This window comes from Oncorhynchus keta, chromosome 28 (assembly GCF_023373465.1).
Source record: "Oncorhynchus keta strain PuntledgeMale-10-30-2019 chromosome 28, Oket_V2, whole genome shotgun sequence".
NCBI lineage: Eukaryota > Metazoa > Chordata > Actinopteri > Salmoniformes > Salmonidae > Oncorhynchus > Oncorhynchus keta.
Genome location: NC_068448.1, coordinates 21619719 through 21643747, shown reverse-complemented (window position 1 = coordinate 21643747; position 24029 = coordinate 21619719). Strand labels below are relative to the sequence as shown.

General features: G+C 42.8%; 1 pseudogene; it reads left to right on the top strand.

Moving 5' to 3' along the window:
- Positions 1-980: 980 nt before the first annotated feature.
- LOC118360826 (sterile alpha motif domain-containing protein 10-like) lies at positions 981-23967 on the top strand (annotated as a pseudogene).
- Positions 23968-24029: the final 62 nt, after the last annotated feature.

Sequence of the window (24029 nt, the reverse complement as noted above, 5' to 3'; positions counted from 1 at the left end):
GATTTACCATCAATGGGCTCCCGAGTGGCGCAGCAGTCTAAGGCACTGCATCTCAGTGCTAGAGGCGTCACTACAGACCTTGGTTCAATTCCAAGCGGTATCACAACTGGCCGTGATTGGGAGACCCATAGGGTGGCACACAATTGGCCCAGCGTTTAGGGTTTGGCCGGGGTAGGCTGTTATTGTAAATAAGAATTTGTTCTTAACTGACTTGCCTAGTTCAGTAAAGGTTAAATGTGTTATTTATTTTTAAATATACAACCACAACCATTAGTAATGGTTGTATCCAACCATAAATTATATAGAAGTAGAATGGGTAGAACAGATGTAGTTCACTAAAAGCCACATGGTTTTTCACTGGTGTAACATGTCAACTCTGTTGACAGTTAGCAGCCTGATGATCTGTCAAACTGTAAAACTGATCCCATGCCATGACCCCACTCTCCAAGGGTGTCTTAGGGGGAAGTGGGATGTGCTAAAAAACACATTACTATTTCACCACACACTTGTACATGTGTGAATCAGGACAAATATAAGCACCCCTTATTTGACCTTTTAACTTCTTATTTACAGTAAGGGCCACTGCCTAAAGCCGTGGGTTTCCCCTTGGCTATCTTTGCTCTGAGGCTCCACCATGGATGTCATCAGGAGCACCAGAGCTCTGGCTCCTTTTCTTTGGTAAATAAAGGCAGGAGGATCCCTAATGCTGCATGTTGTCTATTCTATTTTGCCTCTAGCGTGTGAGTCTTGCGCTGGCTTTTCATCAGCCGGTGTTCAAAGTCTCTCCACTGGCTGGCTGCGCTAATTACAGGGCTCTGGGCAGCACTTTGAGACCGCTCATGCTGGCTCTTGAGAAAAAGCTGCGCGCCTGATTCTCATGACGAGATGAACCACACATACATGCAGTAGCTCCGCACTGACAAAATCAGTCAGCCAACATCATTGGGACATTCCGCAACGAAAGAGACTCATAACTTCACCCAGGACAGGACACTATTAGCTGCACCATCCGATAAGAGGTTGCGCTAGAGCGTATCTGTGTTTGTTTTTTTACTTAGTGAAACGCTTCCAGTGTCCATTTTGACATTTGGCAGCCTATTTGAATGCTGCATGAGTTAATTCCTCCATTCAACCCTGGATATAACCGATAGACTCACGAGATGTAGAGTTGTCTACTGGCAGTGGCACCTGAGTGGCGGTAAAAAGGAGAACGTGACTTTCACGATCCTCTCCAAGTCGGCTAATTGTTAGACCATACTGTCAGTGTAGACTTTGGCGGAACGGAGAGGAGTCCACAAACCGAGGATTACCTGTTGGATACTTTTACTAGTGCTGTCACAGGGAAAGGTGAAACGGCATGGCTGTGGACGGTAATTGAGATCCAAAAGTCGTGCATGCGGACATCTCAATAGACGAATCATCCCCTATCTTCTCTTGTGATATACTTTCTATTGTCGGTAAAGCCAGATTAAGCTAAACAAGTGCGCAGTGTAGTATTAGTTTTGCTGAATTTGCATGACCACTTCCCCTGCTTATTTTTGGCTTTAGATATCAGAATTTAGGTGAAATTTTTATGCAGCACAAAAAGAAACCGCTGTCCGGGCGGCGTGGTGCTGAAATTGATAGCGATTAAGGGTGACGGATTAGGGTCCATTTGCTTACAGTGACCACTGGCCATATAACCCATTCCTTACAATTTAACGCCTATTTTTAAAAGAAGGAACCAGTTGTTCACTGAAGATTGGGTACATCTCAGATTCGATGTTTTCAAACACTTCTAGTGTATTTTTATTGGTTACTTTTCTAAGTGTCATGAAGCAACATACACCCATGCCCCATGCTGAAGACCTAGACTAGAGGGTTGATATCGAAGGGTTATGGCCATTATCAAATGTTCTCCACCAGGGGCATTCATATGGCTTGGCTTGATAACGAGCTGCCTTTGCGAGCCTTGGCTCTGTTGGGTGTCTGGAATAAGGGGGATACTGGATGATGCAGAGGAGGAGCACAAGCAAAAGGACCAAAATATACCCTTTCATCTCCTCTTCTCTCATGCTCTCCTCTACTGTCTCTTGTTCTGTCCTCATTTAAACTTAACCTGTGTCAATTAAAAATAAACATTTGAATGAACATCACACACACACTACTCAAAACATCACTTCCAACACAGACAGAAAATCAACCCAATCTGGCACATTAATTAGTAATGACCTGTGTAGCTGGTTGCCAGGTTTTGCTGCAGTAATGTTGTGTTTACTCTAGCTAGCACTTTTTCCCTTCATTATGATACTGAAAAAGACACTTCCTGCCTGTAGAATGGGATAGGGTGTGTGTCTGCCAGTAACTAAACATAATGATGAGCGACTGATTTATATGCAGTAGTCATGTGGAGTTGCCAGAAATGCCTGGGAGCTATCTGGGTAAAAGTTGAAGTTCCTTTGAACATCAGCTCATAATGACTCAGTTTAATGGCTCAGCCATTATAACACCTGCTTGGTCTGTCTGGAAAAACACATAGTAATGGTTGAGACCATCTGTCAATGAGAAGGCACCCAGGGTTTTACAATTTGGCATATATTTTCCAGATTTCACATGGCATTTCTAGTGCAAATTACAGCATAGTCAGTGAGAGAATTTCAAGCACCACAAGCCTGTGACTTTACTGCCACTGTTATAGTCAAATCCTATTGCTCAAATCAAAACTGTGTGTGTCTCTTTTACTCTTGTAGCGGCCTCCAGTTTCAGTTTCTGCCGGCCTGCTGTGGAATACAGAGCGCTGCCGGAGGACTTCAACCACCTGAGTCGACGGACAGGAGGGAACCTGACTTGGCATGACGGGCGGGGTCAGAAAACAGCAGGGGGGCCGGACAGTGAAGCTGCTCCAACAGCCTGGGACAGAGAAATATCAGGTGGAGTACCTCAACTATTTTAGATCTCTATTTCTGCATATCAGATCATAATCACAGATCAGATGTGAAAAGTGACCCCATTTCTGTAGGGTTTTACAGCCATGATGCTAATGGATGCCTTTTTATACTGTATCTGTTTCTAGTCATCCACTACATCTCTAATTGGTAGGCCTATTCTAGATGCACATGTACATTTAGAAAAAGGAAAGAGCTTCATGGGTTATTATTCCTCTCAGATCAGTCTTTTCAATCATTAATTGACGTGTATGTAAGTTTCTCTCTGGCCCTGTGTAATTTACTAACACAAAAGCTTCTCTCTTCACAAAGACAAAATATAAAAAATATTACATGACAAATGCAATGGACTTTATCCATTGTTCCAACACGAGTAGCACTTTGTTCGTGGAGAATGGAAGATGCTGTTTATCCAGAGGGCTATGGGGCACTCAGACTGTCCAGCCTTTTATAATGACTTTAAAAGAACTGCTGTCCTTCCTATGTACAGAAACACCAGCCTTTGTCTGTGGACTGAGAGCTAAAATGTGCAATATACTGTATGACATCGAATGGCTGTGGTGAACCTTACAGTATGTGCTCTGGCAGACATGTTTTATAACAAATCATGTCTAGCAATTTTGTGTGAACTGGGCCATAGCTCTACTATTTGGAGCGGGGGGGGGGGGGGTCCTGGTTCTCGGTTCCCGGTACCTGGTTCAATTAATGCTTGGGTAATAGGGGGTAACTAGCCCATGGGGCATCTCTCCCCTTGTTTTCAGTCACAGGTGGGGACTGAATTAGGTGTGAGCAGTGCAGTAGGTGGGCTCGTAAGTTGTGCTCCAATTTTACTGGGGATAGCTTTATTTGTGACCTACAGGTACAAAATAGAATCGTGCAACAGCAAAGCATAAGAGAGTTGCCACATCAATGTTACACTGAGTTAATTAGTTCAGTTATTGTTATTAAATGTTATATTCCAATGTTATTTAATGTTATTATTTATATTCCATTCTAATTTTATATTCCAAATATATATGTTTTTTGGGGGGGAAACCTTTTGCTCCTGAAAATCATTTTAAAGGATTCAAATTCTTGCATTATTCAAATCATATTTAGTGCAATTATACATAATGGATTGTATAGAAAATGAACAACAAAGAAAGAAAAAGAAAATGAATGTGCAGGTGAGTTAAAAGAGGGACTTTACATAAAATCTCCTCATAGTGCAGTTATTACTGGTGACATGTGTAAACCATTTCCCCCTCCCCATATTTTATTGAAATCATTAAAGTAATGCAACTAGACTTGAAGTATTACTTACTAAAGAATTTCTAAATAAAACTGATTAAATTGATTTTAACACACTTCTGTGAAACCCTATGCCATACTCTTCTACCGGGGGGGCAGTTACACCCGGTATTTTAAAAAAGCCCCTTTTTTGAAAACAACATTTCATGAAATAACTGAAAAAGTGTAAACTGTATCCATTTTTTTTTACCTTTATAGTTTATTCGCCTAAGCATGATCTTCCACATATCAATTTTTTTCCAGACGTTGCTCTTTTGTGTCAAAAAATTAGACATGTTCTTAGGGGGGGCAAGTTACCCTCTAGCACCTTATCTGATATATTATGGTATTCCCTTTATGTGGTATTACAGCAGTGAACCTTTTGTGTTTTTTAAATTGACTTTAAATCATGTTATTGCAATTTCAATGTGACTGTTTTTTTTTTTACCAATGAATGAAGGAATCTCTCCTATACATTGCGGTCTCCGAGTACCCTACAAATTTGGGTTGATGACAGAGATACTTCCCTTCCCCTTCCATGCATGCATATGCTTCATGCTTTATGTCTTTCACGATCAATGCAATGCATTACATAATCTTGTATCATGAATGTCTGTGATTAAAAATGCAGGGATAGAGCTTATTTGTTTTTGTTTGTTGCTGGCCAAATTCAGGCCAAGGGGTGTAGCACTAGTATGTTGAGTTCAAACCTTTTGAACTTTAAGTGGGGCTGCTGGAGAAGAAGAGCAGAGCAGAAAAGGGAGAGAACACTGCATTCATTGATTTTTAAATTGAATGAATGATCAAAGGCTTCATTTGATTAGTCACCCATATCCTGCTGAGATTCCAAGTGAAGGAATTTGGTATTGGGATAAGACTGACCCACATGCACTCTGGTTTGATGCTGATGCTCATTGCTCACAGAACTATGTTCCCTGATCTTATAGTTTCAGATGAATGTATGCGTTTGATCTGCAGGGGACCTTTTATATGATAGGCTTCATTAGTGATGTGTAACCCATGTGATGTGATGTGTAACCCATGTGTAACTCTGTGTTGTTTTGTCGCACTGCTTTGCTTTATCTTGGCCAGGTCTCAGTTGTAAATGATATATATATATATATATATATATATCTCATTTACAACTGAGACCTGGCCAAGATAAAGCAAAGCAGTGCGACAAAAACAACACATGGGATAAACAATCGTACAGTCAATAACACAATAGAAAATCTGTATACAGTGTGTGCAAATTAAGTAAGGAGGTAAGGCAATAAATAGGCCAATAGTGGCAAAGTAATTACAATTTTGAAATTTACACTGAAGTGATAGATGTGCAGATGAGGATGTGCAAGTTGAAATACTGCCGTGCAAAAGAGCAGAAAAACAAAAACAAATATGGGGATGAGGTAGGTAGTTGGTTGGATGGCTATTTACAGATGGGCTGTGTACAGCTGAAGCGATCGGTAAGCTACTCTGACAGCTGAGGCTTAAAGTTTGTGAGGGAGATATAAGTCTCCAACTTCAGGGATTTTGCAATTTGTTCCAGTTATTGGCAGCAGAGAACTGGAAGGAAAGGCGGCCAAAGGAGGTGTTGGCTTTGGGGATGACCAGTGAAATACACCTACTGGAGCACATGCTACAGTGTGTTGCTATGGTGACCAGTGAGCTGATATAAGGCAGAGCTTTACCTAGCAAGGACTTATAGATTACCTGGAGCCAGTGTGTTTGGCAACGAATATGTAGTGAGGACCAGCCAACGAGAGCCTACAGGTAGTATATGGGGCTTTGGTGACAGAACAGATGGCACTGTGATAGACTGCATCCAATTTGCTGAGTAGAGCGTTGGAGCCTATTTATAAATGACATCGCCGACGCCAAGGATCGGTAGGATAGTCAGTTTTACGAGGGTATGTTTGGCAGCATGAGTGAAGGAGGCTTTGTTGTGAAATAGGAAGCCGATTCGAGATTTAACTTTGAATTGGAGATGCTTAATTAATGTGAGTCTGGAAGGAGAGTTTACAGTCTAGTTAGACACAGGTATTTATAGTTGTCCACATATTCTAAGTCAGAACCATCCAGAGTAGTGATGCTAGTTCTTCCACACCAATCTTGACAAACCATTTCTATATAGACCTCGCTTTGTGCACAGGGGCATCGTCATGCTGAACCAGGAAAGGGCCTTCCTCAAACTGTTGCCACAAAGTTGGAAGCATAGAATCGTCTAGAATGTAATCGTATGCTGCATTGTTAAGAGTTCCCTTCACTGGAACTAAGGGGCCTAGCCCAAACCATGAAAAACAGCCCCAGACAAGTATTCCTCCTCCACCAAACTTTACAGCTGGCACGATGCATTCGGGCAGGTAGCGTTCTCCGCTTCGGCCCTTGTCAAGCTATCTGCACCACCTGACATCTTCTTGAGGGTTCCGTCATGCCTGATCACACTGCCTCTCAGCTCCTCCAGCTCAGCAGCCTTGGCCTGTAGCTCAGTCCGGAGCCCCTCAACCCTCCCTGTCAGCTCGCTCAACCCTGGGAAAGCCTGGCCCACATCCAGCCCCTCTGCATCGGGGTCTCCTCCAGGGATGTCTGCAAAGCCTACAGTGGAGTGGGGGGAAGAGGACAGAGCGGGGGCGGGGACAGGGCTTGGTGCTGCAGACAGCAGGGCGGAGAGCATCCTGTTGGCGTCCTCCCATAGTGAGGCGCGCAGGCCATCCTCGAGTCCGTTCATCGTCCTCCTAAGCGTCTCCAGACCCTGGGACAGCCTCCGCATGTCCTCCTCCATCCGGTCCAGACGCTCAGTAGACTCACTATCCACTGTGTCCCGAGGCTGGCCTACAGAGGGGAAAAGAATGTTACAGACACAAGAATAAATGTTCATTATAAGGATGTTAAGGCTTTGAAGAATGTTGCAAAAATCAATGGAATTTCAGGACAGTTAAGCACTCTATATACATATAGATATTAACTTTAAATCCAGCAGTAGAGGACACAATGTTAGAATCTTATTAATATTGAATGTAATATTTATGTTGTGTTGCAGTACAGAATATGCATTGGAATAACACTCCCAGTCTCACCATCCATTTCTTGGCTGCCAGCAGGAGAGCTGTTTCATCAGTGACAGGCTCCAACTCTGAGTGAAAAGGATGATCAGTGAGGTCTGGGTGATCAGGATGATCTGGTTCAGGCTGCTGGTGATTGTTTGGCTCAGATATGGTTCAGGCTGGTGATGGTCTGGCTCATGGTGGTCTGGCCCCTGGTGGTCTGGTTCAGGCTGGTGATGGTCCGGCTCGTGGTTGTCTGGCTCCTGGTGGTATGGCCCCTCCTGGTCTGATTCAGGCTGGTGATGATCCGGCTCGAGGTGGTCTGGCCAGTGGTGGTCTGGTTCAGACTGTTGGTGGTTTGGCCCCTGGTGGTCTAGTTCAGGCTGGTGATGGTCTGGCCCCTGGTGGTCTAGTTCAGGCTGGTGGTGGTCTGACCCCTGATTGTCTGGTTCAGGCTGGTGGTGGTCTGACCTCTGATGGTCTAGTTCAAGCTGGTGATGGTCTGAACCCTGGTGGTCTAGTTCAAGCTGGTGATGGTCTGACCCCTGGTGGTCTGGTTCAGGCTGGTGGTGGTCTGATCCCTGGTGGTCTGGTTCAGGCTGGGGGTGGTCTGACCCCTGGTGGTCTAGTTCAGGATGGTGATAATCTCTGACCCCTGGTGGTCTAGTTCAGGCTGGTGGGGGTCTTGCCCCTGGTGGTCTAGTTCAGGATGGTGATAATCTGACCCCTGGTGGTCTAGTTCAGGCTGGTGGTAGTCTTGCCCCTGCTGGTCTAGTTCAGGCTGGTGAAAGTCTGGCCCCTCATGGCGGTCTGGTTGGTGGATGTGCTGTGGTCCAAAGGTGTAAGGCTTGGAAGATGACCCTCGGTAGGAGGGGTGGGTCAGAGGAGGCCCAAAGGGACGTTTAAGGTAGGACTTGACGTTGCTGGGAGGAGGGCCTTTTGCTTTCACTGGGTATGACTTCATAGGAGGGTCCCTTCATGGGAGGGCCCTTGGTAAGCATTGGGTACGGTTTCATGGGAGGATGGCCCTTGCTCTGACTCCAGGGGTTTCCTTTAATGGGTGGGCCTTTGAATGGTGGGCCCTTGAATGGAGGCATCGCCTTAATTAGGTGTTGGTAGGCTGGGGGTCCCTCCATGCAGCCGTAGCCAGAGTATCCTGGACAGCAGCGCCATTCCAGCTCAGTGAGAGTCTTATGGGCAACTTTATAGACAGGCTTGTACATCACATGATATCTGAGGGTTAATGAAAGAAACAACATAAGCACAAGCAACTACCAAGCTGACACCTGTGAACGGTGAGAGGAGAAGTTACAGCCCTATTTTCATACCCTTTTCATATGGCAAGAGAAGCAGAACTAATAATCTGGGTTGTTTTTACAGCAGTTTTACAGCAGTAGTCCTCGATGTAGATGTGGCAATAACAGTAGTAATTGTGGAGTCCGTAGGCCTATTTATGATACAATCTGTAATAGTTATATCATGTAGTATCAATTATGAAGATGAACTCACATGAGGGTTGGACACTTCTGACCCCAGGCACACTTGTTGTACTGAGCTTTGACATAAGGAGCTACCCCATCCTGCATGGTGAATGAAACAGTCTTCTCAACAACGTAGGCACAGTGGTTTCTGTCAGAGAGAAAATAATGAGAGAATAAGATCACACACTTTAGATAAGATTCTTAAACTTGCACCTTTTTCTAAACCAAAAAACCCTCTTGCATTTCCCACTGGCTTAGATATTAAAATGAAAACAAAAACAAACAGACTGCTACACAGTAAGTTAACCAGCTTTAACTGAGCATCAAAAGCGAAGCTAATGTCCAGCGCCACCTCCCCAGAGGGAACAGCCCAGTTTATGTTCAGAACGAGTACTCACTTGAGCCTGCTGGTGGGCTTCCCATGGACATAGGGATGAGGATTGGGCCCAGCCTTGTAGAGGATGTACTGGGAGGGTCTGTAGAACTTGGCATCAGCCAGAGACAGAGTGGCTGACAGGAGGAGGATGGGAGGTAATGCCACTGCAATGTGCATCGTTGCTCCCACTCAAGGAAAGGTAGACGAAAAATAAAATGAAAAAACTGCTGCCTGAAGTCAGAAACAATGGCAGTATAGATTTTAAAGAAAAGTAGGTCTGCCTCAAAGGTCTGATACAACTTGATTTTTCAATGGCATCAGGCAAATGTAAAAAGGATGTATAGTTGAGATGCCAGCATCTCACTAAAAATACCTCACAGAACTAGAAAACATTCAATTGTAAAGAAAATACTTCATTCTTGGTAACCTGATTCCATACATGAGAAGAAGACATGGAAAAGGTTGTCACAGAGAGAGTTCTTCAGCGCTTAGGAAAAGCCAAGTCAAGAGCCAGTCTATTAATGTGGTCCTGGTGCAGTCTGTGGCTATGAGTCTCTGTCGGGGTGACAACAGTCCACTGTGAGCTAAAAGGGCTGCTGTTGGACCTAATAGGGAGCACCCTCTGGCATTATTTGCATATCCCCCTCCCACATTGCCCTCCTGAAAGTAACACAAGTGTGTGACTGGAGGGAGAGGCCTGAGTCCCCATATGTGTACATGCTCATTAATACCATATAACAGTGCTACCATGAATAGGTCACCACCATTACTGTGGCTGCTGCTACTTCGTCATGCATTATGATATAATACACCTCTAGATTAACAGGGTCGGACAAACAGTCGCCGATCCTTTACCAACATACACAGCTACTGTCTCAGGTTATAACTAATAACAGGGCACTGAGACGATATCTATTTTCGGAATCTGTAATGTTATGGATATTCTATGAGTTACTTGATCTTAGCCATAATGACCCATGTCTAATAGTATGATTATCTCAATGAGTAAAAGGTCAGCTGAAGAGACAGCCAGGGTCAAGGAATTAAATGCACCACGTAATTTAATGTATCTCTATGGTCAGGGTTCTGTCGTGGGTTATGCCTTTGAATTGCAGGCTACTGCTAAGGGGACATCAGAACACCCTGTCATCCTTACGTAATAACCAGTAAGCACTTTTTCTGTTCCGATCAACACAGCACATTTGCAAAACAAAATAAACAGCTAATGATGGAAATGAAGCATGGCAGTTGGCATTTCCCTGCTCTGGCCATTTCATAGGCTTCATAGATACAGTATATTCTACCCACCACTCTACTCTACCCAGCACTGAACACATCTATGAAACATGGCTACTGCTACACAGCTGGTCTCTCACCCCACTCTCACACCCACACCCCACCCAGACCTAATGGCAAACCAACAGGACCAACCAGGAACAAAGACAAACAAATAGCCTAGGTTGAAACACACCCACCCCTCTTTACCTCCTCCCCAGAGAACCCACATACTCAACACTCAACCACAGCATCTGTGTTTGTTCAGTGCATCAGTGCCCTGTGAGGTGGCTAGTTAGTGGGTATATCACAGGTGGAATGATTTAGATGTAGATGTGATTTATTAGGATCCCCATCCGCCAACGCCAATGGAGACAGCTAGTCTTACTAGGGTCTGACATATAATGAAAAATACATTACAGACAAAAGACTTTACGATTGACATATATTTAAATACATAAACATGTAGTGTGTGTGCGCGTCAATCAGTTACACATACAGTACATAATGTAGTCCTACAAGCCATGTACATATACGTTCTCAATAACCTGAGTCCCCTAAATCCTGCAGTCATTGGTCTTACCCAGGAGTCAAGCCCCTGGGCTTCCTTTGTGGTTATTTAGGTTAAAAGCATACCATTCTGTTGTGTGTGTGTGTGTGTGTGTGTGTGTGTGTGTGTGTGTGTGTGTGTGTGTGTGTGTGTGTGTGTGTGTGTGTGTGTGTGTGTGTGTGTGTGTGTGTGTGTGTGTGTGTGTGTGTGTGTGTGTGTGTGTGTGTGTGTGTGCGCGCGCACATATTTGGTGTATAAGTGTGTTTCCAATCCCTTAGCTCCAAGATACTCCAATATTTGTTCCATAGGCAGGACCTGACATACTCCAAAACACAGGAGCTAGGTTTTGTCCTGGACTAGTCATGCAACACAAGCACACCTTTATTCTAGTAGAGCAGGCCACTCCACCGGAAAGGGCACCGAATGACATCACAATGTAACAGCTGTTCCAGGCTCGATGTCTCTGCTCACCTCCCCATCGTAACGCTCACTTCAGATTCAGAATGTTCACATACCTATCGTCATGAAAAGGGAGAGGTCTAATTTACCTGCCACACACTTTTATGTGTGGAGTCGCCAGTGAATAGATAGAATGGAGTGTGTGTGCGTGTGTGTGCGTGTGCGTGCCCACATTTGTTTAATTACCCTGCTCTCTTTCTCTTTCTGACTGTTTACCATTGACACCAGACGTCTACATTCTGAGCCTGCCTGTAAACTCTTTAAAGTGAGGTTTATGTTTTCTATGTTTCACCAAGGTTATTGTGTCTGAAGAAGAGTGTGACAGTGTTTAACTTGGAATCATCCATCAGATTACACCATAAAAGTATGTTATTGACAACAACAACATAACCTTAATCATTTTACATGCAGGAAAACCCCCATCAATTGTACACTAATGAGATTGTATTTTTAGTGCAGAGAGATTACTCCAGGTTCGGGAATTATCTGCAGCTCTCTTTTCAGTTGTTTGTCTGAGTGACCACTTTCATTTGTGTAGGCCCCTACGTTTCCTCTGCCGCTACCACCACTAAGTACCACTATCATGCTTTAAAAGGGAAAATGTTTGTGTTCAGTATTATTGTCTATGTATGACAGAGCTGTGTTTTGCACATATACTATGTCTGGGTTATTAATCACATTATCTTGGTATTCATTCATTATGAGATAATATTGATGTAGGACAAATGTTGATAAGAGCAAACTTCATTTAATGGCCACATGGGGAAGCAATAGCTTGTGGCACACCCACACCCATGTGAGAATTTCGGTGTGTTTGTGTTAATCAGGCCTCATGGCTCTGTGTCCACATCTGAAGATAGGCAATACCTACCTGCACTTACAGAACACCTCTCACTCAGTCCTACTACTATTATTGCTGGTCAATGGGAACAAGAGACTGTCATGAAAATTCCATTTCATAGCAGAACCTGCTGGGTCTGTAGCAATGGGTGTTTGACCTTTCCATAGATGTGAACAATGTTTGAGGCTTTGCCCCTGGTGTAGTGAAACCATTTAGAGACGCTTGATAATCCTGCTTGTCTCCACAATGTGTGAGGCTTTGCCCCTGGTGTAGTGAAACCATTTAGAGACGCTTGATAATCCTGCTTGTCTCCACAATGTGTGAGGCTTTGCCCCTGGTGTAGTGAAACCATTTAGAGATGCTTGATAATCCTGCTTGTCTCCACAATGTTTGAGGCTTTGCCCCTGGTGTAGTGAAACCATTTAGAGACGCTGATAATCCTGCTTGTCTCCACAATGTGTGAGGCTTTGCCCCTGGTGTAGTGAAACCATTTAGAGATGCTTGATAATCCTGCTTGTCTCCACAATGTTTGAGGCTTTGCCCCTGGTGTAGTGAAACCATTTAGAGACGCTTGATAATCCTGCTTGTCTCCACAATGTTTGAGGCTTTGCCCCTGGTGTAGTGAAACCATTTAGAGACGCTTGATAATCCTGCTTGTCTCCACAATGTTTGAGGCTTTGCCCCTGGTGTAGTGAAACCATTTATAGACGCTTGATAATCCTGCTTGTCTCCACAATGTTTGAGGCTTTGCCCCTGGTGTAGTGAAACCATTTAGAGACGCTTGATAATCCTGCTTGTCTCCACAATGTTTGAGGCTTTGCCCCTGGTGTAGTGAAACCATTTAGAGACGCTTGATAATCCTGCTTGTCTCCACAATGTTTGAGGCTTTGCCCCTGGTGTAGTGAAACCATTTAGAGACGCTTGATAATCCTGCTTGTCTCCACAATGTTTGGTAAATCCGCCTTTAGTTTAAATGCACCACAGTTATTGAATACCTTACAAAACAAATTACACCTGAATTCCCTGGTGCCAATAGTGCAGTTTAAAACTGTTGTTAAATGAGTTTAGTGAACTGCACTATTGGCACCAGGGAATTCAGTAATTGTTTTGTAAGGTAACTGTGAAATAACTGTGAAATTGTTGCAAATTATTATTTTATAACTTGTTGTAATAACCTGATGTAATTTATTTATAGCTGTCTTGTAGTTTTGTTATATTTTTGTTATTGCTGTATTTATGTCATTTTTGTCCTCAGGGCACCATTGTAAATGAGACAATAGTCTCAGTTTGGTTCCCCTGAATAAATACAAGTTAATCAAAAATATATAATAACAATGTGCCAAAGTATTATTTTTCCTTCAGAGAGAAAAAGTTTGTCCATTATTTTTGTGTGCTGAGCCTCTAGGCCAAATGGGTTGTTAGTGGACCATGTCTTTAATCATTTGCATTTGAAACTGTTGGAGAATTAATCATTATCCATTGATACACCATGAAACAAAAGGCTGGTCCTCTGCAGACCAGCCTTAACCTACTGTTAATATCCCAGGCTCTTTGATGTTCCCTCCAGTTCCCTTTCATATTTTAGGCCTCTTACCAGGCCAAATGTGCCCATGCTAATACATTAGCCCCTATGTGCCCCCTAAAGTATCTGCTGCTTCATAGATAGCATGTTGTCATAGCAACAATGATAGGCCTACACCCCGAGAAGTCACGTGCCCATGCCCTGTTAATTAGACCTACGGCTGTTTGTTGACACTGGGTTAGTATGTCCCACGTGTGGTTTGTGGGGCTGATTGGTCCAGTAGGTGTTCTGGGATTTACCATCAATGGGCTCCCGAGTGGCGCAGCAGTCTAAGGCACTGCATCTCAGTGCTAGAGGCGTCACTACAGACCTTGGTTCAATTCCAAGCGGTATCACAACTGGCCGTGATTGGGAGACCCATAGGGTGGCACACAATTGGCCCAGCGTTTAGGGTTTGGCCGGGGTAGGCTGTTATTGTAAATAAGAATTTGTTCTTAACTGACTTGCCTAGTTCAGTAAAGGTTAAATGTGTTATTTATTTTTAAATATACAACCACAACCATTAGTAATGGTTGTATCCAACCATAAATTATATAGAAGTAGAATGGGTAGAACAGATGTAGTTCACTAAAAGCCACATGGTTTTTCACTGGTGTAACATGTCAACTCTGTTGACAGTTAGCAGCCTGATGATCTGTCAAACTGTAAAACTGATCCCATGCCATGACCCCACTCTCCAAGGGTGTCTTAGGGGAAGTGGGATGTGCTAAAAACACATTACTATTTCACCACACACTTGTACATGTGTGAATCAGGACAAATATAAGCACCCCTTATTTGACCTTTTAACTTCTTATTTACAGTAAGGGCCACTGCCTAAAGCCGTGGGTTTCCCCTTGGCTATCTTTGCTCTGAGGCTCCACCATGGATGTCATCAGGAGCACCAGAGCTCTGGCTCCTTTTCTTTGGTAAATAAAGGCAGGAGGATCCCTAATGCTGCATGTTGTCTATTCTATTTTGCCTCTAGCGTGTGAGTCTTGCGCTGGCTTTTCATCAGCCGGTGTTCAAAGTCTCTCCACTGGCTGGCTGCGCTAATTACAGGGCTCTGGGCAGCACTTTGAGACCGCTCATGCTGGCTCTTGAGAAAAAGCTGCGCGCCTGATTCTCATGACGAGATGAACCACACATACATGCAGTAGCTCCGCACTGACAAAATCAGTCAGCCAACATCATTGGGACATTCCGCAACGAAAGAGACTCATAACTTCACCCAGGACAGGACACTATTAGCTGCACCATCCGATAAGAGGTTGCGCTAGAGCGTATCTGTGTTTGTTTTTTACTTAGTGAAACGCTTCCAGTGTCCATTTTGACATTTGGCAGCCTATTTGAATGCTGCATGAGTTAATTCCTCCATTCAACCCTGGATATAACCGATAGACTCACGAGATGTAGAGTTGTCTACTGGCAGTGGCACCTGAGTGGCGGTAAAAGGAGAACGTGACTTTCACGATCCTCTCCAAGTCGGCTAATTGTTAGACCATACTGTCAGTGTAGACTTTGGCGGAACGGAGAGGAGTCCACAAACCGAGGATTACCTGTTGGATACTTTTACTAGTGCTGTCACAGGGAAAGGTGAAACGGCATGGCTGTGGACGGTAATTGAGATCCAAAAGTCGTGCATGCGGACATCTCAATAGACGAATCATCCCCTATCTTCTCTTGTGATATACTTTCTATTGTCGGTAAAGCCAGATTAAGCTAAACAAGTGCGCAGTGTAGTATTAGTTTTGCTGAATTTGCATGACCACTTCCCCTGCTTATTTTTGGCTTTAGATATCAGAATTTAGGTGAAATTTTTATGCAGCACAAAAAGAAACCGCTGTCCGGGCGGCGTGGTGCTGAAATTGATAGCGATTAAGGGTGACGGATTAGGGTCCATTTGCTTACAGTGACCACTGGCCATATAACCCATTCCTTACAATTTAACGCCTATTTTTAAAAGAAGGAACCAGTTGTTCACTGAAGATTGGGTACATCTCAGATTCGATGTTTTCAAACACTTCTAGTGTATTTTTATTGGTTACTTTTCTAAGTGTCATGAAGCAACATACACCCATGCCCCATGCTGAAGACCTAGACTAGAGGGTTGATATCGAAGGGTTATGGCCATTATCAAATGTTCTCCACCAGGGGCATTCATATGGCTTGGCTTGATAACGAGCTGCCTTTGCGAGCCTTGGCTCTGTTGGGTGTCTGGAATAAGGGGGATACTGGATGATGCAGAGGAGGAGCACAAGCAAAAGGACCAAAATATACCCTTTCATCTCCTCTTCTCTCATGCTCTCCTCTACTGTCTCTTGTTCTGTCCTCATTTAAACTTAACCTGTGTCAATTAAAAAATAAACATTTGAATGAACATCACACACACACTACTCAAAACATCACTTCCAACACAGACAGAAAATCAACCCAATCTGGCACATTAATTAGTAATGACCTGTGTAGCTGGTTGCCAGGTTTTGCTGCAGTAATGTTGTGTTTACTCTAGCTAGCACTTTTTCCCTTCATTATGATACTGAAAAGACACTTCCTGCCTGTAGAATGGGATAGGGTGTGTGTCTGCCAGTAACTAAACATAATGATGAGCGACTGATTTATATGCAGTAGTCATGTGGAGTTGCCAGAAATGCCTGGGAGCTATCTGGGTAAAAGTTGAAGTTCCTTTGAACATCAGCTCATAATGACTCAGTTTAATGGCTCAGCCATTATAACACCTGCTTGGTCTGTCTGGAAAAACACATAGTAATGGTTGAGACCATCTGTCAATGAGAAGGCACCCAGGGTTTTACAATTTGGCATATATTTTTCCAGATTTCACATGGCATTTCTAGTGCAAATTACAGCATAGTCAGTGAGAGAATTTCAAGCACCACAAGCCTGTGACTTTACTGCCACTGTTATAGTCAAATCCTATTGCTCAAATCAAAACTGTGTGTGTCTCTTTTACTCTTGTAGCGGCCTCCAGTTTCAGTTTCTGCCGGCCTGCTGTGGAATACAGAGCGCTGCCGGAGGACTTCAACCACCTGAGTCGACGGACAGGAGGGAACCTGACTTGGCATGACGGGCGGGGTCAGAAAACAGCAGGGGCCGGACAGTGAAGCTGCTCCAACAGCCTGGGACAGAGAAATATCAGGTGGAGTACCTCAACTATTTTAGATCTCTATTTCTGCATATCAGATCATAATCACAGATCAGATGTGAAAAGTGACCCCATTTCTGTAGGGTTTTACAGCCATGATGCTAATGGATGCCTTTTTATACTGTATCTGTTTCTAGTCATCCACTACATCTCTAATTGGTAGGCCTATTCTAGATGCACATGTACATTTAGAAAAAGGAAAGAGCTTCATGGGTTATTATTCCTCTCAGATCAGTCTTTTTCAATCATTAATTGACGTGTATGTAAGTTTCTCTCTGGCCCTGTGTAATTTACTAACACAAAAGCTTCTCTCTTCACAAAGACAAAATATAAAAAATATTACATGACAAATGCAATGGACTTTATCCATTGTTCCAACACGAGTAGCACTTTGTTCGTGGAGAATGGAAGATGCTGTTTATCCAGAGGGCTATGGGGCACTCAGACTGTCCAGCCTTTTATAATGACTTTAAAAAGAACTGCTGTCCTTCCTATGTACAGAAACACCAGCCTTTGTCTGTGGACTGAGAGCTAAAATGTGCAATATACTGTATGACATCGAATGGCTGTGGTGAACCTTACAGTATGTGCTCTGGCAGACATGTTTTATAACAAATCATGTCTAGCAATTTTGTGTGAACTGGGCCATAGCTCTACTATTTGGAGCGGGGTGGGGGGTCCTGGTTCTCGGTTCCCGGTACCTGGTTCAATTAATGCTTGGGTAATAGGGGGTAACTAGCCCATGGGGCATCTCTCCCCCTTGTTTTCAGTCACAGGTGGGGACTGAATTAGGTGTGAGCAGTGCAGTAGGTGGGCTCGTAAGTTGTGCTCCAATTTTACTGGGGATAGCTTTATTTGTGACCTACAGGTACAAAATAGAATCGTGCAACAGCAAAGCATAAGAGAGTTGCCACATCAATGTTACACTGAGTTAATTAGTTCAGTTATTGTTATTAAATGTTATATTCCAATGTTATTTAATGTTATTATTTATATTCCATTCTAATTTTATATTCCAAATATATATGTTTTTGGGGGAAACCTTTTGCTCCTGAAAATCATTTTAAAGGATTCAAATTCTTGCATTATTCAAATCATATTTAGTGCAATTATACATAATGGATTGTATAGAAAATGAACAACAAAGAAAGAAAAAGAAAATGAATGTGCAGGTGAGTTAAAAGAGGGACTTTACATAAAATCTCCTCATAGTGCAGTTATTACTGGTGACATGTGTAAAACCATTTCCCCTCCCATATTTTATTGAAATCATTAAAGTAATGCAACTAGACTTGAAGTATTACTTACTAAAGAATTTCTAAATAAAACTGATTAAATTGATTTTAACACACTTCTGTGAAACCCTATGCCATACTCTTCTACCGGGGGCAGTTACACCCGGTATTTTAAAAAAAGCCCCTTTTTTGAAAACAACATTTCATGAAATAACTGAAAAAGTGTAAACTGTATCCATTTTTTTACCTTTATAGTTTATTCGCCTAAGCATGATCTTCCACATATCAATTTTTTCCAGACGTTGCTCTTTGTGTCAAAAAATTAGACATGTTCTTAGGGGGCAAGTTACCCTCTAGCACCTTATCTGATATATTATGGTATTCCCTTTATGTGGTATTACAGCAGTGAACCTTTTGTGTTTTTTAAATTGACTTTAAATCATGTTATTGCAATTTCAATGTGACTGTTTTTTTTTACCAATGAATGAAGGAATCTCTCCTATACATTGCGGTCTCCGAGTACCCTACAAATTTGGGTTGATGACAGAGATACTTCCCTTCCCCTTCCATGCATGCATATGCTTCATGCTTTATGTCTTTCACGATCAATGCAATGCATTACATAATCTTGTATCATGAATGTCTGTGATTAAAAATGCAGGGATAGAGCTTATTTGTTTTTGTTTGTTGCTGGCCAAATTCAGGCCAAGGGGTGTAGCACTAGTATGTTGAGTTCAAACCTTTGAACTTTAAGTGGGGCTGCTGGAGAAGAAGAGCAGAGCAGAAAAGGAGAGAACACTGCATTCATTGATTTTTAAATTGAATGAATGATCAAAGGCTTCATTTGATTAGTCACCCATATCCTGCTGAGATTCCAAGTGAAGGAATTTGGTATTGGGATAAGACTGACCCACATGCACTCTGGTTTGATGCTGATGCTCATTGCTCACAGAACTATGTTCCCTGATCTTATAGTTTCAGATGAATGTATGCGTTTGATCTGCAGGGGGACCTTTTATATGATAGGCTTCATTAGTGATGTGTAACCCATGTGATGTGATGTGTAACCCATGTGTAACTCTGTGTTGTTTTTGTCGCACTGCTTTGCTTTATCTTGGCCAGGTCTCAGTTGTAAATGATATATATATATATATATATATATATCTCATTTACAACTGAGACCTGGCCAAGATAAAGCAAAGCAGTGCGACAAAAACAACACATGGGATAAACAATCGTACAGTCAATAACACAATAGAAAAATCTGTATACAGTGTGTGCAAATTAAGTAAGGAGGTAAGGCAATAAATAGGCCAATAGTGGCAAAGTAATTACAATTTTGAAATTTACACTGAAGTGATAGATGTGCAGATGAGGATGTGCAAGTTGAAATACTGCCGTGCAAAAGAGCAGAAAAACAAAAACAAATATGGGGATGAGGTAGGTAGTTGGTTGGATGGCTATTTACAGATGGGCTGTGTACAGCTGAAGCGATCGGTAAGCTTCTCTGACAGCTGAGGCTTAAAGTTTGTGAGGGAGATATAAGTCTCCAACTTCAGGGATTTTTGCAATTTGTTCCAGTTATTGGCAGCAGAGAACTGGAAGGAAAGGCGGCCAAAGGAGGTGTTGGCTTTGGGGATGACCAGTGAAATACACCTACTGGAGCACATGCTACAGTGTGTTGCTATGGTGACCAGTGAGCTGATATAAGGCAGAGCTTTACCTAGCAAGGACTTATAGATTACCTGGAGCCAGTGTGTTTGGCAACGAATATGTAGTGAGGACCAGCCAACGAGAGCCTACAGGTAGTATATGGGGCTTTGGTGACAGAACAGATGGCACTGTGATAGACTGCATCCAATTTGCTGAGTAGAGCGTTGGAGCCTATTTATAAATGACATCGCCGACGCCAAGGATCGGTAGGATAGTCAGTTTTACGAGGGTATGTTTGGCAGCATGAGTGAAGGAGGCTTTGTTGTGAAATAGGAAGCCGATTCGAGATTTAACTTTGAATTGGAGATGCTTAATTAATGTGAGTCTGGAAGGAGAGTTTACAGTCTAGTTAGACACAGGTATTTATAGTTGTCCACATATTCTAAGTCAGAACCATCCAGAGTAGTGATGCTAGTTCTTCCACACCAATCTTGACAAACCATTTCTATATAGACCTCGCTTTGTGCACAGGGGCATCGTCATGCTGAACCAGGAAAGGGCCTTCCTCAAACTGTTGCCACAAAGTTGGAAGCATAGAATCGTCTAGAATGTAATCGTATGCTGCATTGTTAAGAGTTCCCTTCACTGGAACTAAGGGGCCTAGCCCAAACCATGAAAAACAGCCCCAGACAAGTATTCCTCCTCCACCAAACTTTACAGCTGGCACGATGCATTCGGGCAGGTAGCGTTCTCCTGGCAGCCGCCAAACCCACATTAATCCGTCGGACTGCCAGATGGTGAAGCATGATTCATCACTCTAGAGAATGCTTTTCCACTGCTCCAGTTTTTACACGCTACGCGCTTCAGCACTCAGCGGTCTCGTTCTGTGAGCTTGTGTGTCCTACCACTTCGCGGCTGAGCCGTTGTTGCTCCTAGACGTTTCCACTTCAAAATAACAGCACTTACACTTGACCGAGGCAACTCTAGCAGGGCAGATATTTGACGAACTGACTTGTTGAAAAGGTGGCATCCTATGACGGTGACACGTTGAAAGTCACTGAGCCCTTCAATACGGGCAATTCTACTGTCAATGTTTGACTATGGAGATTGTATGGCGGTGTCCTCGATTTTATACACCTGTCAGCAACGGGTTTGGCTGAATTAGCCGAATCCACTAATTTGAAAGGTCGTCCACATATTTTTGGCCAAGTAGTGTATATTCATGCTACACACATCACAACTGCTGCTACCAGACTCTTATTAATCTGCTTAATTTAAACACATTTCCCCAATCTCCTCTTTCCCGAAACACATGTAAATATTGGACTATAAATTGTGCCTTCCTGTATTATACTGATGCTAAAATGTTTATACTGAGCCATTTACTTTGTTTGTATTCTTATCTTGTATTATTTCTTATTGTTGCATTGTCGAGAAGGAACCTGCTGTAAGCATTTTGTTAGATGATGTTTACCATATGTATCCTGTACATATGACTAATAAAATGTGAAATGTGAAACTTGACACCCGCTGCTGCTTGTGTGTGTGTGTGTGTGTGTGTGTGTGTGTGTGTGTGTGTGTGTGTGTGTGTGTGTGTGTGTGTGTGTGTGTGTGTGTGTGTGTGTGTGTGTGTGTACATGCGTGCAGGTGTACAATAACCAAGGCTTATTAGCTTTTGAATGACTTTGCCAGAAATGCTGTGGTTGCAGAGATAAGCTAAAGTGGTATGAACATGAGTTAAGTAAAGGATGGCAGTGGTGTAAAGTACTTAAGTTAAAATACTTTAAAGTACTACTTATGTCGTTTTTTGGGGGTATCTGTACTTTACAATTTATATTTTTGACAACTTTTACTTCACTACATTTCTAAAGAAAATAATGTACTTTTTTACTCCAAACATTTCTCTGACACCCCAAAGTACTTATTACATTTTGAATGCTTAGCAGGACAGGAAAATGGTCAATTTAAACACTTATCAAGAGAAGAACCCTGGTCATCCCTACCACCTCTGATCTGGCAGACTCACTAAACACAAATGCTTTGTTTGTAAATGATGTCTGAGTGTTGGAGTGTGCCCCTGGCTATCCATACATTTTAAAAACAAGAGAATTGTGCCATCTTGTTTGCTTTATATAAGTAATTAGAAATTATTTATACTTTTACTTTTGATACTTTTGATACTCAAGTAGTATTTTATGGGTGACTTTTACTTGAGTCATTTTCTATTAAGGTATCTTTACTTGACAATTGGGTACTTTGTCCACCACTGAAGGAATGTCACTCCCATCACTATATTCCTGGCAACTGCATTGTCATGCATTATATCTGTGTGGCTAAGATCATGAAAGTGGTCCTTGGTGACCAGAAGAAAGAAAGACCCCTGGGTGTTTGAACAGATGTTTTGATGGATGAAGGATGTGCTAGTCTAACTGACGTGGTGAGGTTGTCATCCCTTGGGGCACTCAAGGTTAAAACACATCACTTAAATGGTAGGGGAGGGGTCTGAGAGATAATGGAAGCAGTAGAGGGCCAGAAAGGAAATATGACATTGCAGAAATAAAATATTCAGTGTGTGTGCTTGGGTGTATTTCAGCGCCGTTCAGGCGACTCCTATGGAATCTACCACACCAGCCCCACCCAGCCTAGTCTGATCCAGCCTGTGGTGTTATGGACTCAGCAGGACGTCTGCAGGTGGTTGAAGAAACACTGTCCTCGCAACTACCTGACCTACGTAGAGGCCTTCTCTCATCACGCCATCACAGGTATCAACTAGGACACGTGTATTACAGGCACAAAGAACATCATTCATAATTACAGAATCAGAGTAAAATACAGTTGGTTTGAGTAGATACAAGTGCACTAACCCGAAATCATAATTTACAATCATAAAAGGAGGCTAAAATACAGTAAGAGTGGATGGCTGGCAGAGTAGAGTTAGTTGAATAACTATGCTTGTAATACTCTTTACCCAATACAGGTATCAAAGGGTACAAGTGCACTAGCAAGTGCACTATTCATTAATAATCATGCAATGAGATTGGAATACAGCAGGTGTGGGTGGATACAAATGCACTAGCAGATAAACCATAATTCATCATAAGAAAATGCTAGTAAAATACACAATACAGTCGGTGTGAGTGTGTATGAGTGGTGACAGTTGAATCACTTAATGACAGCCTCCTCTCTCTGTTACCTGTCAGGCCGTGCTCTGTTGCGTCTGAATGGAGAGAAGCTGGAGAGGATGGGCTTGGTGCAAGAGACACTGAGGCAGGAGCTCCTACAGCAGGTGCTTCAACTGCATATGCAAGAGGAGGGACGAAACCTGCAGCTCCTTAGCAGAGGTGTGTGTGTGTGTGTGTGTGTGTGTGTGTGTGTGTGTGTGTGTAATATATAATAATAATAATAATATAATATATATATGCCATTTAGCTGACGCTTTTATCCAAAGCGACTTACAGTCAGTCATGTGTGCATACATTCTACGTATGGGTGGTCCCGGGAATCGAACCCACAACCCTGGCGTTACAAGCGCCATGCTCTACCAACTGAGCTACAGAAGGACCACGTGTGTGTGTGTGTGTGTGTGTGTGTGTGTGTGTGTGTGTGTGTGTGTGTGTGTGTGTGTGTGTGTGTGTGTGTGTGTGTGTGTGTGTGTGTGTGTGTGTGTGTGTGTGTGTGTGTGTGTGTAGATTACAGATAACATTTGAATGTAATTCCTATTTTCTCTCCTTGTCTTTCTCTTGTAACAGGTGGCTCCTTTGGAAATCTATCGTAACATAACATTCAATTTCTGACTGGGTTGTTTACAGTGAAAACTGGAAAGATTATAGAGCACTTCAAACATGTACAAGCTGGGAGTCTGTACACCATTCAGAAACTAGGACTGTAATGTGAACCACATGGAAACTATTAACTCTGACGAGGACACATGAGATGATCACATGCCATATCCAACTCAGACAGAACCGGGGAGATGGAACACTCCCAAATATACATACAGTACTGTGATCAATAGAGTACAGCCCCGACTTTGAAAAGTTGGATGTTGGTTTTCCAACTAAAGGGACAGACAGACTATACAGTTCTATCTGTGATTTGAAATTAAAGGATGTTATTAAAGGCTTCATGTCAGATTGGCTGTTTGTGTCTTGTTGCCCATTTTGATGTTATTTTATGTTTTAACCATACAGCTGTGCAA